Source organism: Salvelinus sp. IW2-2015, linkage group LG22, assembly GCF_002910315.2.
Source record: "Salvelinus sp. IW2-2015 linkage group LG22, ASM291031v2, whole genome shotgun sequence".
Taxonomy (NCBI): Eukaryota; Metazoa; Chordata; class Actinopteri; order Salmoniformes; family Salmonidae; genus Salvelinus; species Salvelinus sp. IW2-2015.
Window position 1 is genome coordinate 34,373,019 of NC_036862.1, and position 14,836 is coordinate 34,387,854.

Here is a 14,836-nt window from a genome sequence, read left to right on the forward strand (position 1 = left end):
AGAGAGAGTGGGAGAGAGAGAGGAGGGGAGAGCAGAAGAAGATGTACACACATATGGAAATAGCGCACTGGACAATGCTGACAGACGGCAGCACTAAAAACCTCGGGGCTAGAGCAGACAGAGAGAGAGAGGGAGGATGGGAGGGGTGGTTAGGGATAGTTCTATGTTATAAAGGTGGGGTGGCAGTGGGTGAGGCAAAGAAGCAGAGGGGAAGAAGAATGGAAAAGAGAGGAGAAGACGTTCTTGCTCAGAGATGGGAGGGAGAAGAGGGGGTTAGAAAGAGAATGGAAAGGGGCCTACGGTTCATCCCAGTACAGAGTGAGAGGCAGAGGGAGGTGTTGTGGTGGTGGGTTTGGTGGGAAGGGGGGGGGGGGGGCTGATTTGTTGGGTGTGAGTGTGAGAGCATGCATGCGGTTCCCTTAGTGAAGGAATTCTCCTTTTGTGCTTTAAATTGTGGAAATGCAACCAGCCCATTGGCTTAGAAAACACAACAGTCTACTGGCCAATACAACACAGAGGCACAATATGATTGGTCCCTGGGATTCAACCCCAGTCCCACCCACTTTGCTGTTGGATCTACTTAACATGCGGAACCAACGTCTGTGTCAAACTCAGATCTGCATATCTACCACACCTATAGCCACATATCCCTGTTTACATTCAATATTTACCATTCCATATATTTACATTCTATATGTATTCAATTAGCATAATCAGTCTGCTATCTGAGTCATTTAGGGCAGAAACTGAACACTGGTTTAAGTACATGTTTTTTTCATGGCAGTTTCATTAAAAAAAACGGAATAGAGGGCCTGTCATGCCAAATATTGTTCCCCGTCCAAATAGTGTCCCCCTCTGCGTCACAATGGGATTCGATGAGTTCTAGCTTCTGTTGCTAGGGCTGTTGCTAGGGCTGTTGCTAGAACTTCCAAAATTCTTGGCTTGGCTCTATTTTACCTCGTAGAGGTCGCGAAGGAAGGAGGACGCCGGCAGTTCTAGTTTTATTTTACCTCAGAAGCGCTCGCTCAGTCCGCGCAAAATTATTACCTTAGAATTGCTCTCCAATGACGGTGTTTTTGACGGTGACAAACTGCTGACTACCAGCTGCTTTTTACCATACATTTCTCTTTATGTAAGAAAATATTGTTAAATAGGAAGAAATAATTTAAGCTGTTTTTATATTGATTTTATTTTGACATTGCTAGCTACATATTTACCTCAGCCTGCATAGTCAGCTAGCTAGCTAGCCAGACAGTTCTATTTAGCTAACGTTATCTAGCTAGCTAACTGTTATTGTAGCTGCTTTCTGTTCATATGTAGCTTGCACTTTAATGRCATCCCTCGAGGAGATTTTMTTTTTTCTTTCCAACCAGGCAAAGTACTATGAAGGCACCACTGATCTCGACAAGAGGGACAACATTCGTAGGTGGCAGAGAAATCCGTAATTCAGGGTAACGTTAAGCAGTTAATTTATATTACTGTTGCTGTTAGATAACTGGAAGGATTTATGTACAACCATTTAACAACCATTTTCCATCTAGCTAACGTTAGTTGGTCATCTATATGACGTTAGCTATACATTTAGTTATATGTATGTCACATTGAGGTATCTAGCTATAAGTTAACCCTGATCAATCAAATGGATAGTAAGCAATTATGGTAACTCCAACTGCCCTTAACTAGGTGTCTTCACTAGATAGAGAGAGACCCATACAGAAAGAGAGAGAGGAAGAAAGTGAGAAAGAAGGTGACAGAGGGAGAGAGAGGTGGGAAGAGAGAGACAGACAGAGGGTGATAGAGAGCGAGATAAACAGAGAGAGAAAGACAGCAGTGCTAATTTACTTAGACTTTAGTATTTCGAAAACTCTTCTCTTCCAACTTGTTAGGCAATCACATGTACCTACGGGGGAAGGATGGTCAGCGACACAGGAGGRTGATTTTCACTAAGGAGGAGAAGGAGGCCGTGCTGACAAAGATGCATGCTGGACATTTCTGAGTGAAGAGCATGATTGCCAAAATCAACCTACGCTTCTTCTGGAGTGGGAATGTCAAGGATGTGGACAGCTGGGCAAGTGAAATAACTTTTTGTCTATCAATCACTTGCTATTATATCTGAAATTATTATGATTTAGATAAATGTCACATCCGAACGCACACTATGTGGTTATAGGTCAGTACCTGTCTAGCCTGCCAGAAGTTTRAGAGGGTGAAGACTGTGGAGCTGGAGTTGAAGCCCATCAGCTGTTTCACCATGGCACATGTTCGGTAAGTGTTTCACAATTCAAATTTTGCATTGATAAGTTGTTTTTTAATGGTTGCTTTATTTGACCACAGCAGAGTTCAATATTATCAAATGTTTGTGTCAGTATCCTTACAAATATGAAAACCACATACTGTATGACACAGATACGGGTAAGAATAAAGTTATCTTCTCTCTAACACTTTAAATGTTAGGGGTGGACCTCATCGGACCCTTCACGAAATCCAGGAATGGCAACCGCTAGTGCCTGACAGCGACCGATTACTTCACCAAGTGGGTGGAGGCAAGACCCAACCTCCGCCACTTTTTTTCAATTTTCGCCGAAAATGACATACCCGAATCTAACTGACTGTAGCTCAGGACCTGAATCAAGGATATGCATATTCCTGATACCATTTGATAGGAAACTTTGAGGTTTGTGGAAATGTGAAATTAATGTAGGAGAATATAACACATTTGATCCGGTAAAAGACAATACAAAGAAAAAAACAAAACGTTTTTTTGTATTTTTTTTGTACCATCATTTTGAAATGCAAGAGAAAGGCCATAATGTATTATTCCAGCCCAGGCGTCATTTAGATGTTGGCCACTAGATGACAGCAGTGTATGCGCAAAGTTTTAAAATGATCTAATGTGTCACGTTCCTGACCTTATTTCCTTTGTTTAGCCTTGTTTAGTTGGTCAGGACGTGAGCTGGGTGGGCATTCTATGTTATGTGTTTCTATGTTGGGTTCATTGCATTAGCCTGATATGGTTCTCAATCAGGGGCAGGTGTTTTACGCTTCCTCTGATTGAGAACCATATTAAGGTAGACTGTTCCTCACTGTTTGTTTGTGGGTGATTGTTGCCGTGTCTGTGTTTGTTTCGCCACACGGTACTGTTTTCGTTAGTTTGTTCACGTCGTTTATTTGTTTTGTATTTTGTCCAGTGTTTTTCGTCTTCGTTTAAATTTATTAAAAGCATGTATTCAAACCACGCTGCGCTTTGGTCCGATCCTTGCTCCTCTTCAGACGAGGAGGAAAACGAGCGTTACATAATGAACCATTGTATTTCTGTAAAAAAAAAATGTATCAAGACTGCCCAAATGTGCCTAATTGGTTTATTAATAACTTTTAAGTTCATAACTGTGCACTCTCCTCAAACAATAGCATGGTATTTTTCACAGTAAATTGGACAGTGAAGTTAGATTAACAAGAATTGAAGCTTTCTGCCAATATCAGATATGTCTATGTCCTGGGAAATGTTCTTGTTACTTCCAACCTGATGCTAATCGCATTAGCCTACGTTAGCGCACCCATCCCGTGGGGGACCCACTGATCCTGTAGAGGTTTTTAAGGTCAGTAAAGGAAGAAAATGTGCTTAACTCTAAATTCCCTTCTGTAACCCATTAAAAAGGAAGCTTGGAATCAAAAAAGCGATTTTCATGTTGTATGATACACATCAAGGCCAAGACTGGTGAGGCCACCTCCAAGGCAATGATGGACATCTTCAACACCCACGGTACTCCTGTGGTCATCTTGACTGACCAAGGTCGTGAACTCTTGAACAAGGTAATACTATTATAGGCTACATTCTGTCACCAACTATATAAATAGCCAAGTTGATTTACTGATTTTCTTCAGACCAACAAAGCCTTGTTCGAGGACTTGGGGGTGAAGCACCGGGTCTCCGCTGCATATCATCCATAGACCAACGGTTTGTTTTAGTTTTTTCCCCATGGTACATAATCAGACAGCAACTTGAAGGTAATTCTCTTTGCACACAACAGCAGTGTCCAGGCCTCTAAAAACTAAAATATATTTTGATTTGTTTAACACTTTTTTGGTTACTACAAGATTCCATATGTSTTTTTTCATAGTTGTGATGTATTCACTATTATTCTACAATGTAAAAAATTATAAAAAATAAACAAAAAACCTTGAATGAGTAGGTGTTCTAAAACTTTTGACCGGTAGTGTACATCACATTATTGCATATTACTGCAGTCATTCTAATGTCTGATTGACATGTTATTGTTCTTCTATTGCTGTTTTTGAATAGCATACTTTCAGATCACTGAAAGTCCACCTGATGTCGTGGAAGTTGTCAAACCAGATCAGAATGCCTTCGAGGACCACGTTTAGGCACGGGCTGAGAAGGGCGTGGAGGTTTTTGACCAGGTAAAAATTATTGTCTGCTGTTAATATATTTTCTGGCATTCCAAGAGATATATAAGAAATGCATTTGTAATAATATGAAATATATTTGCATTTATTTCTGTTATCAATCAAGGTGAGACTGAACATCAACAAGGCGCAGGATAAGCAGGAGAGCTACCGGAGGAGGTCAAGAAGGGGACCAAGTGCTTCGACATCCGGGCGAATGACTTGGTTTGGAAGAAGGACGAAAGGAAGGCGAGACCTGGGAAACCTCGCTGCTCTTTCACTCGTAGCTGGGGTCATCATCCGTTAAAGTGAATATAAAAAATCTCAGATAAAAACTATTTGAATTTGCACACAAAATAACCCGAAGCTAGTTTTAGTTTTCCGAACACTGACATTTTTCTCTTTATGTCTTCATAAGGGTTACCTCAGTGGAAGCCAACAATCTTCTCCAGTTGGAGCAGTTGGACGGTCAACCACTGAAAGCCCTGACGCCCTACACTTCGGTAAAGCCAGTGAGACAAAGTATGTTAAGCGTTGGTTGACATTTGAGAAAGCAAGAAATGGTAGTTATGATGAGCTCATAAAAATGTACCTATTCAATTTACCTCTCCAAATGACTTTAGGACCATCAACTGTCCGAGCCACTCAGGATGTATCCCATCCACCAGAGCCAGTGAGTTCGGATCAGTCAGATTCTCTGTGCTCTGAGCCGGAAGGGGACCAGCTTGAGGAAGGCTATACTTTCAAATACTATTGAAAAGTACATATCTCCCCTTCACTGCAATAATAAATCAAATGTTCTCATAGGTGGCTTGCGTGGGACTGGAGGAACAGGGGCAGGTAAGTCCAGTCATTGGACTAGAAGACACTAGTGAGGTTCTGTTATACCCATAATATGACATTTGAAATGTCTCTATTCCTTCGGAACTTTTTGATTGTATATTTCACTTTTATTTGATATTTATTTAACATGCTTTGGCAATGTAAACATGTGTTTCCCATGCCAATAAAGCCCTTTGAATTGAGAATTGAATTGAGAGGGAGAGAGAGAGAGAGAGATATCCTATTTTTATGGAATGGTCTGGCAATCCATGTGAGAGACGCAGACTCAGTCTCAACCTTTAAGTCACTTCAGTCGGTCCTATGATTGAGTGTAGTCTGACCCAGGGCTGCAAAGATGAACGGCAAGGCACTGGAGTGACGAACCACCCTTGCTGTCTGCCTGGACGGCTCCCCTCTCTCCACTGGGATTCTCTGCCTCTGACCATATTATGGGGGCTGAGTCACTGGCTTGCTCGAGTTCTCCCTGTCCCTAGAAGGGGTGCATCACGTCGTGCCAGGATTTTTTCGCTATACTCGACATGAGTGGGTTGAGTCACTGACGTGATCTTCCATCACAGTCCCCAGTATCTCTGCTGCAATAGTCTATGTGCCAGGGGGCTAGGGTCAGTCTGTCCTATCTGGTGTAATTCTCCTGTCTTACCTGGTGTCCTGTGTGATCTTAGGTATGATCCCTCTAATTTTCCCATCTCTCTCTCTCTTTCTCCCCTCCCGGAGGACCTAAGCTCTAAGACCATGCCTCAGGAGTACCTGGCCTGACGACTCCTGGCTGTGTCTGTCCCCAGTCCATCTGGTCGTGCTGCTGATCCAGTTTCTACTTTTCTGCCTGCAGCTATGGAACCATGACCTGTTCACCGATGTGCTACCTTGTCCCGGACCTGCTGTTTCAACCTTCTCTGTCTCTGTCTCACTCTCTCTCCCTCAACCGCATCTGCTGTCTCGACCTCTGAATGCTTGGCTATGAAAAGCCAACTGAMATTTACTCCTGAGGTGCTGACCTGCTGCACCCTCTATAACAACTGGGATTATTATTTGACCCTGCTGGTCATCTAGGAACATTTGAACATCTTGAAAAATGGTCTGGCCTTAACTTCTCTAGGATAGGGGGCAGCATTTTCACTTTTGGATAAATAGCGTGCCCAATTTCAACTTCCTTCTACTCATCCCCAGAATATAAGATATGCATATTATTAGTAGATTTGGATAGAAAACACTCTGAAGTTTCTAAAACTGTTTGAATCGTGTCTGTGAGTATCACAGAACTTATGTAGCAGGCAAAACCCCGAGGACTAACCATTCAGATTGTTTATTTTTTTGAGGTCACCGTCTGTTCAATGAGTTTTCATTGGGATACTAGATTTCTAATCAACCTGTTTGCAGTTCCTACCGCTTCCACTGGATGTCACCAGTCTTTGGAAATAGGTTGAGGTTATTCCTTTGTGCAATGAAGAAGAACGTCCATCTGGAATCAGTGTAACGTTATGTGTACTGTTTGAGAGTTGCGCAAGACTAGAAAAGTATCGTTAGTTTGTTGTCCTCCTGTATTGAAAACAGATAGACCCGTCTTCAATTTGATCGATTATTAACGTTTACAAATACTTAAGTTGTATTACAAAAGTAGTTTGAAATGTTTTGGCAAAGTTTAGAGGTAATTTTTTAGATATTTTGTAGTGACGTTGCGCAAATTGGAAGCTGTTTTTTTTCTGGATCAAACGTGCCAAATAAATGGACATTTTGGATATATATGGACGGAATTAATCGAACAAAAGGACCATTTGTGATGTTTATGGGACATATTGGAGTGCCAACAAAAGAAATTCGTCAAAGGTAAGGCATGATTTATATTTTATTTCTGCGTTTTGTGTTGCACCTGCAGGGTTGAAATATGCTACACTCTCTTTGTTTCCTGTTGTGCTATCATCAGATAATAGCATTTTATGCTTTCGACGAAAAGCCTTTTTGAAATCTGACATGTTGGCTGGATTCACAACGAGTGCAGCTTTAATTTCGTATCTTATATGTGTGATTTAATGAAAGTTTGATTTTATATCATTTTTTTTTTATTTGGCGCTCTACATTTTCCCTGGCTATTGGCCAAGTGGGACGCAAGCATCCCACATATCCCAGGGAGGTTAATGGCCATGTACTCTTATAATCGCCACTCGATTCAGCCAAAATAAGACTTGCCACCCCTCAGAGTCTGGTTCCTTTCTAGGTTTCTTCCTAGATTCCTGCCTTTCTAGGGAGTTTTTCCTAGCCACTGTGCTTCTACATCTGCATTGCATGACCTTTGGGGTTTCAGGCTGGGTTTCTGTACAAAGGGCTTTATAAATATAATTGATTGATTGAGAGATGGAGAGGTAGAGAGAGAGAAAGAGAGGAATGGGGGGAGAAAGAGAGAGAGTTAGATAAAGAGAGAGAGGGAGAGGGGAGGGGAGGAGAGAGAGAGAGAGAGAGAGAGAGAGAGAGGGAACGGGGGAAAAAAGAAAGAAAGAACAAGTGAGGATCCATCAAAGCACAGAACGATACTGAACAAGCAGAAGGGTAAAAAGTAAATGGAGTATTTCCAGGAAGTGGCCAGCATAGCGTTAGTGTGACTGTTAGGGAAGGGAGTTCTGCTGAAGCATTACCGTGAACCACTCTGCAGTCGGCTTGCTAGCCTCTTAATTGCTCATCCATTTCTCAGGGTTAGATTACACTCCGACCCGACTGATTAGACCGTGAACATAAAGATCGCATCAGGATTAAGATGGCAAAGATGGAGAGAGTGACAGAGAGTAAAAGAGAGAGAAGGGAGAGAGAAAGGAGAGAGAGAAAAGAGAGAGAGAGAGAGAAGAGAGAGAGAGAGAGAGAGAGAGAAGAGAGAGAGAGAGAGAGATAGAGAAGAAGAGAGAGAGAGAGAGAGAGAGGTTGAGTAAGGGGCGAACGGAGAGCGAGAGGAAGAGGAACATGGAGAGAGAAAGAAAGTAGGACCATACTTCTTGGATATAGCCGACCCATTAAGATAATGACATTGATTAACAAATAAAGGACTTCGATTGGGAGAGAAAAAGGCATGTGTGCGACTGTGGTGCATTTGAGACAGGAGAAATAGGAGAGAACACATTGTTAAAAAATATGACCATTATGAGAATGACCGATGGGCACACTGCATTATGGGACTCATTCACTTACCCCACAATGGCCCCTGAGTTTGTCCAGGGCACATCACCTCCAGAGGCTTCCACCTAATAGGCATATTAGGCAGGAAGAGAGAGAGACACACACAATGCATTCAAACGGAAATGTGCTCTTCCGCATTACACCCAACCTCCTACTGAATCAGAGAGAGTGCGGGGGGCTGCGAATCCGAACATCCACGTTCATCCGGTGCACTGGAGTTAACTGCCTTACTCAGTGGGAGAAGAACGACAGACTGATTTGATCTAACAACCTTTTGGTTACTGGCCCAACGCTCCTACCCCTCCAGACTATCTGCCACCCTTAAAAAGCGTATGTGTGTGGGCTTCGTCAAATTAATGTGGAACAGCACGTGCTGGTGGTAGATGAGTACTTATTGAGGAAGTGGAGAGACGGTAGACGATGTACTGGTTGGAGATGGAGAGATGGACGCTGACGGAGCTCAGTGCTCTTCTGGAAGTAAATTTTTGCCTTAAAAACCTCCTTTTGGGCTAGGAGGCCAGTATTTTGACGTCCGGATGAAAAGCGTGCCCAAAGTAAACTGCCTGTTACTCAGGCCCAGAAGCTAGGATATGCATATAATTGGTCGAGTTGGATAGAAAACACTCTAAAGTTTCTAAAACTGTTAAAACTATGTCTGTGAGTATAACAGAACTGATATGGCAGGCGAAACCCCGAGGACAAACCATCCCCCCAAAAATAATTTCAGCCTACCACGGTTTTCAATGGCTGTCACTTTTATTATTAGGCGAAAACCTCCCAGATTGCAGTTCCTAGGGCTTCCATTAGATGTCAACAGTCTTTAGAAAGAGTTTCAGGCTGGTTTTTGGAAAAATTAGCTAGAAGTTGTAGTTTTTCTAAGTGGCTCCCATTTTGGCTGTAGTGTTTCCATGAGCGTGGAGGAAAGCGCGTTCTTTGTAATTTATCTCCGGTAATGAACATACTATTCTCCGTCTTAAATKKWATWGTTTATTTACGTATTAGGGTACCTAAGGTTTGATTATAAACGTTGTTTGACTTGTTAGGATAAGTTTACTGGTAACGTTTGGGATTCATTTTGTATGCATTTTGAAGGAGGGAAACCGGTGGATTATTGACTGAAGCGCGCCAGCTAAACTGAGTTTYTATGGATATAAAGAAGGACTTTATTGAACAAAAGGACCATTTGTGATGTAACTGGAACCTTTTGGAGTGCCAACAGAAGAAGATCTTCAAAGTTAAGGCATATATTATATCGCTATTTCTGACTTTCGTGTCCTCAAATAATCTCATGGTGTGCTTTCGCCGTAAAGCCTTTTTGAAATCTGACACAGCAGCTGGATTAACAAGAAGTTAAGCTTTATTTTGATGTATTACACATGTATTTTCATGAATGTTAAATATTTATATTTCTGTAGTTTGAATTTCGCACTCTGCAATTTCACCGGATGTTGTCGAGGGTCGCTAGCGGAACGCCTGCGCTAGAAAGGTTAACCAAAGGTTCGTCACTGGAGGGGAGAGGGAGATAAAACAGGAAAAATAGGAGTGTGAACAGAGAGAGAGAGCGAGAGAGTCCACAGTCATCCATCCCATTCCACAGTCATCCATCCCATTGTTCCTCCCTTCTTCCCCTCTCTTCCGCCCATACCCGATTCCAAAGGCTGGCCAAAAGCTGTCATAATGAGCTAGCGGAGTGAGAGAATACTGGGGGTTAAGTGAAGAAAAGAGGGATGAGAACAGAGAGAGAGAGTGAGAGATTTCAGCACTGCAGAGTCGAAGGGAACACAAACACACACACACACACAAATACACAAACACAAATACACACACACACACACCACAAGAGACCCCACTGGAGACACAGTAACCTACACCACCTACACCACAAATGTACAGTGCGTTTCAAAAGACCCTTTATTCAGACCCTTTGACTTTTTCCACATTTTATTATGTTACAGCCTTATTCTAAAATGGATATAAAAAAAATATTCTCACCAATCTACACATAATAACCCATAATGACAAAACAAAAACTGTTTTTAGACATTTTTGCTCAATTATTTAAAAAACTGAAATATCACATTTACATAAGTATTCAGACCCTTTACTCAGTACTTTGTTGAAGCACCTTTGGCAGTGATTACAGCTTTGAGTCTTGGGTATGGCGCTAAAAGCTTGGCACACCTGTATTTGGGGAGTTTCTCCCATTCTTCCCTGCAGATCCTCTCAAACTCTGTCAGGTTAGATGGGGAGCGTCGCTGCACAGCTATTTTCAGATATCTCCAGAGATGTTTGATCGATTTCAAGTCCGGGTTCTGGCTTGGCCACTCAAGGAAAATCAGAGACTTGTCCCGAAGCCACTCCTGCATTATTTTGGCTGTGTGCTTAGGGTCGTTGTCCTGTTAGAAGGTGAACCTTCGCCCCAATCYGCTCTGGAGCAGGTTTTTATGAAGGATCCCTCTGTACTTTGCTCCGTTCATCTTGCCCTCAATCCTTACTAGTCTCCCAGTCCCTGCCGCTGAAAAACATCCCCACAGCATGATGCTGCCACCACCATGACTCACTGTAGGGATGGTGCCAGGTTTCCTCCAGACGTGACGCTTGGCATTCAGGCCAAAGAGTTCAATCTTGGTTTCATCAGACCAGAGAATCTTGTTTCTCATGGTCTGAGAGTCTTTAGGTGCCTTTTGGCAAACTCCAAGAGGACTGTCATGTGCCTTTTACTGAGGAGTGGCTTCCGTCTGGCCACTCTAACGTAGAGGCCTGATTGGTGGAGTGGTGCAGAGATGGTTGTCCTTCTGGAAGGTTCTCCCATCTCCACAGAGAAACTCTGGAGCTCTGTCAGAGGGACCATCGGGTTCTTGGTCCCCTCCCTGACCAAGGCCCTTCTCCCCCGATTGCTCAGTTCGGCCGGGCGGCCAGCTCTAGTTAGAGTCTTGGTGGTTCCAAACTTCTTCCATTTAAGAATGATGGATGTCTCTGTGTTCTTAAGGACCTTCAATGCTGCAGACATTTTTTGGTACCCATCCCCAGATCTGTGCATCAACACAATCCTGTCTTAAAGCTCTGACATGCACTGTCAACTGCGGGACCTTATATAGACAGGTGTGTACTTTTCCAAATCATGTCCAATCATTTGAATTTACCACAGGTGGACTCCAATCAAGTTGTACAAGGATGATCAATGGAAACAGGATGCCCCTGAGCTCAATTTCGAGTCTCAAAGCAAAGGGTCCAAATACTTATGTAAAGAAGGAATTTAAATTTTATTTGTATTTTTTAATTAGCAAAAGATTCAAAAAATCTATTTTTGCTTTGTCATTATGAGGTATTGTGTGTAGATTGATGAGGGAAAACATTATTTAATCAATTTTAGAATATGTCTGTAATGTAATAAAATGTGGAGAAAGGGAAGGAGTCTGAATACTTTCCAAATGCACTGTATGTGGACACCTGCTCATTGAACATCTCATTCCAAAATCATGGGCATTAATATGGAGTTGGTTCCTCGTTTGCTGCTAGATGTTGGAACATTGCTGCGGGGACTTGCTTCCATTCAGCCACAAGAGCATTAGTGAGGTTGGGCACTGATGTTGGGCGATTAGGCCTGGCTCGCAGTCGGTGTTCCAATTCATCCCAAAGGTGTTCGACGGGTTTGAGGTTAGGGCTCTTTGAAGGCCCGTCAAGTTCTTCAACACGGATCTCGATAAACCATTCTGTATTGTGCGGGGGCATTGTCATGCTGAAACAGGAAAGGGCCTTCCCCAAACTGTTGACACAAAGTTGGAAGCAAATGATCATGTAGAATGTCATTGTATGCTGTTGCGTTAAGAGATCCCTTCACTGGCACTAAGGGGCCTAGCCCAAACCATGAAAAACAGCCCCAGACCATTATTCCTCCTCCACCAAATTTTACARTTGGCACTATGTTGGAAAGGTGGCATCCTATGACGCTGCCAGGTTGAAAGTCACTGAGCTCCTCAGTATGGGCCATTCTACTGCCAATGTTTGTCTATAGAGATTGCATGCCTGTGTGCTCGATTTTATACACTTGTCAGCAACGGGTGTGGCTGAAATAGCCGAATCCACTCATTTGAAGGGGTGTCCACATTAGAGGTCGACCGACTATGATTTTTCAACGCCGATACCGATACCAATTATTGGAGGACCAAAAAAATCCGATACCGATTAATCAGCCGATTTTTATATATTTGTAATAATGACAATTACAACAATGCTGAATGAACAATGAACACTTTTATTTTAACTTAATATAATACATCAATAAAATCAATACAGGATTTTCGAACAAACTCTATATGCATTGTGTAATATGATGTTACAGGACTGTCATCTGAAGAATTCTGAGAAGGTTAGTGAAAAAATTAATATATTTTGGTGGCGATAACGTTATCGCCCCTTTTGCCTTGATTCAATGCTGGGGTGATGTTAGCTCATGTGGTATGCTAATATAACGATATATTGTGTTTTCGCTGTAAAACACTAGAAAATCTGAATATTGTGCCTGGATCACAGATCTGTGTCTTTCAATTGCATGCTACGCCTGTGTATTTACAGAAAATGTTTTTATGATGATTAATTAGGTAATACACGGTTGCACTCTTTAGCTTATTCTAGTCCTTTGGTGAGTTTGTGATCATGGCCTGCAATGGTAAACTATGATTATACCTGAAAAAAATCACATTTTTCTAAAAAACATATTGCGTAGACCCAGCTAGAATATGTTAATCAGACTGTGCATCTTATGAAGTTGTTTTTGGTTAGTGGCTATATATATCTTTATTTAGTCGGATTATGATAGCTACCTGATGCGAGTAAAAAACTGGTGGAGTAAAAAAAGTGGTGTCTTTTGCTAACGTGGTTAGCTAATAGATTTACATATTCGGTCTTCCCTGTAAAACATTTTAAAAATCAGAAATGATGGCTGGATTCACAAGAAGTGTATCTTTCATCTGGTGTCTTGGACTTGTGATTTAATGATATTTAGATGCTAGTATTTACTTGTGACGCTATGCTAGGCTATGCTAGTCAGCTTTTTTACTGTGGGGGGTGCTCCCGGATCCGGGTTTGGGAGGAACTAGAAGTTAATATTGCCTGCTAACATGAATTTCTTTTAAATAAATATGCAGGTTTAAAAAAAATATACTTCTGTGTATTGATTTTAAGAAAGGCATTGATGTTTATGGTTAGGTACATTCGTACAACGATTGTGCTTTTTTCGCAAATGCGCTTTTGTTAAATCATCCCCAGTTTGGCGAAGTTGGCTGTCTTTGTTAGGAAGAAATGGTCTTCACACAGTTCGCAATGAGCCAGGCTGCCCAAACTGCTGCATATACMCTGACTCTGTTGCACAGAACGCAAGAGAAGTGACACAATTTCCCTAGTTAAAAGAAATTCATGTTAGCAGGCAATATTAACTAAATATGCAGGTTTAAAAATATATACTTGTGTATTGATTCTAAGAAAGGCGTGGATGCTTATGGTTAGGTACACATTAGTGCGACGACAATGCTTTTTTCGCGAATGCGCTTGTTAAATCACCCGTTTGGCGAAGTAGGCTGTGATTCAATGATAAATTAACAGGCACCGCATCGATTATATGCAACGCAGGACAAGCTAGATAAACTCGTAATATCATCAACCATGTGTAGTTAACTAGTGATTATGTGAAGAGTGATTGTTTTTTATAAGATAAGTTTAATGCTAGCTAGCACCTTACCGTGGCTCCTTGCTGCACTCGCATAACAGGTAGTCAGCCTGCCACGCAGTTTCTTCGTGGAATGCAATGTAATCGGCCATGATCTGTGTCCAAAAATGCCGATTACCGATTGTTATGAAAACTTGAAATCGGCCCTAATTAATCGGCCATTCCGATTAATCGGTCGACCTCTAGTCCACATACCTTTGGCAATGTAGTGTATATCAATACAAACTCCATTTTGTCTCCAGGCAAGGCAATACAAAAACACACCCCGAAAAAACTTTAGGTCTATGGGCCTACTATCTACACAACCGTGCACACAGAGCTTTCAAACCAATCCCTGTACACACACTGCCATTCACGCACACTACTAGACACCATTATATTTACAAGGCATCTTTAATAGGTAAGACCTCACACGTACCCACAAACAAGCTAAGCCACACACAGGAATACTCACACGGCAGGCTTGTGAAATGTATACAGGTATCCAAGGCCTCCCTAACCTACCGGCACAAAGGAGAAGAATGTTCCATTGCTTTCACATTCTGTCCTGCCGCTAAGCTTTAAGCCAGAAAACACAATTTACAAACATTCATGACGACCATATGTGTGTCTGTGTTCTCTTTCTCTTCTCTTTGTCTCTCTCTCTCTCTCTCTCTTTTGTCTGTCTCTCTCTCTCTTTCTCTCTCTCTGCCTCGCTCTGTTCTC

At 42.0% G+C, this 14,836-nt stretch overlaps 1 long non-coding RNA gene across 1 annotated transcript; it reads left to right on the forward strand.

The window, feature by feature from the left end:
• Nucleotides 1-383: 383 nt before the first annotated feature.
• On the forward strand, nucleotides 384-3,288 carry LOC111949843 (uncharacterized). Its single transcript, XR_002875399.3, has 3 exons — nucleotides 384-1,451; nucleotides 1,887-2,265; nucleotides 2,455-3,288. It is a non-coding gene; the product is annotated as an uncharacterized lncRNA (long non-coding RNA).
• The last annotated feature ends 11,548 nt before the right edge of the window (nucleotides 3,289-14,836 follow it).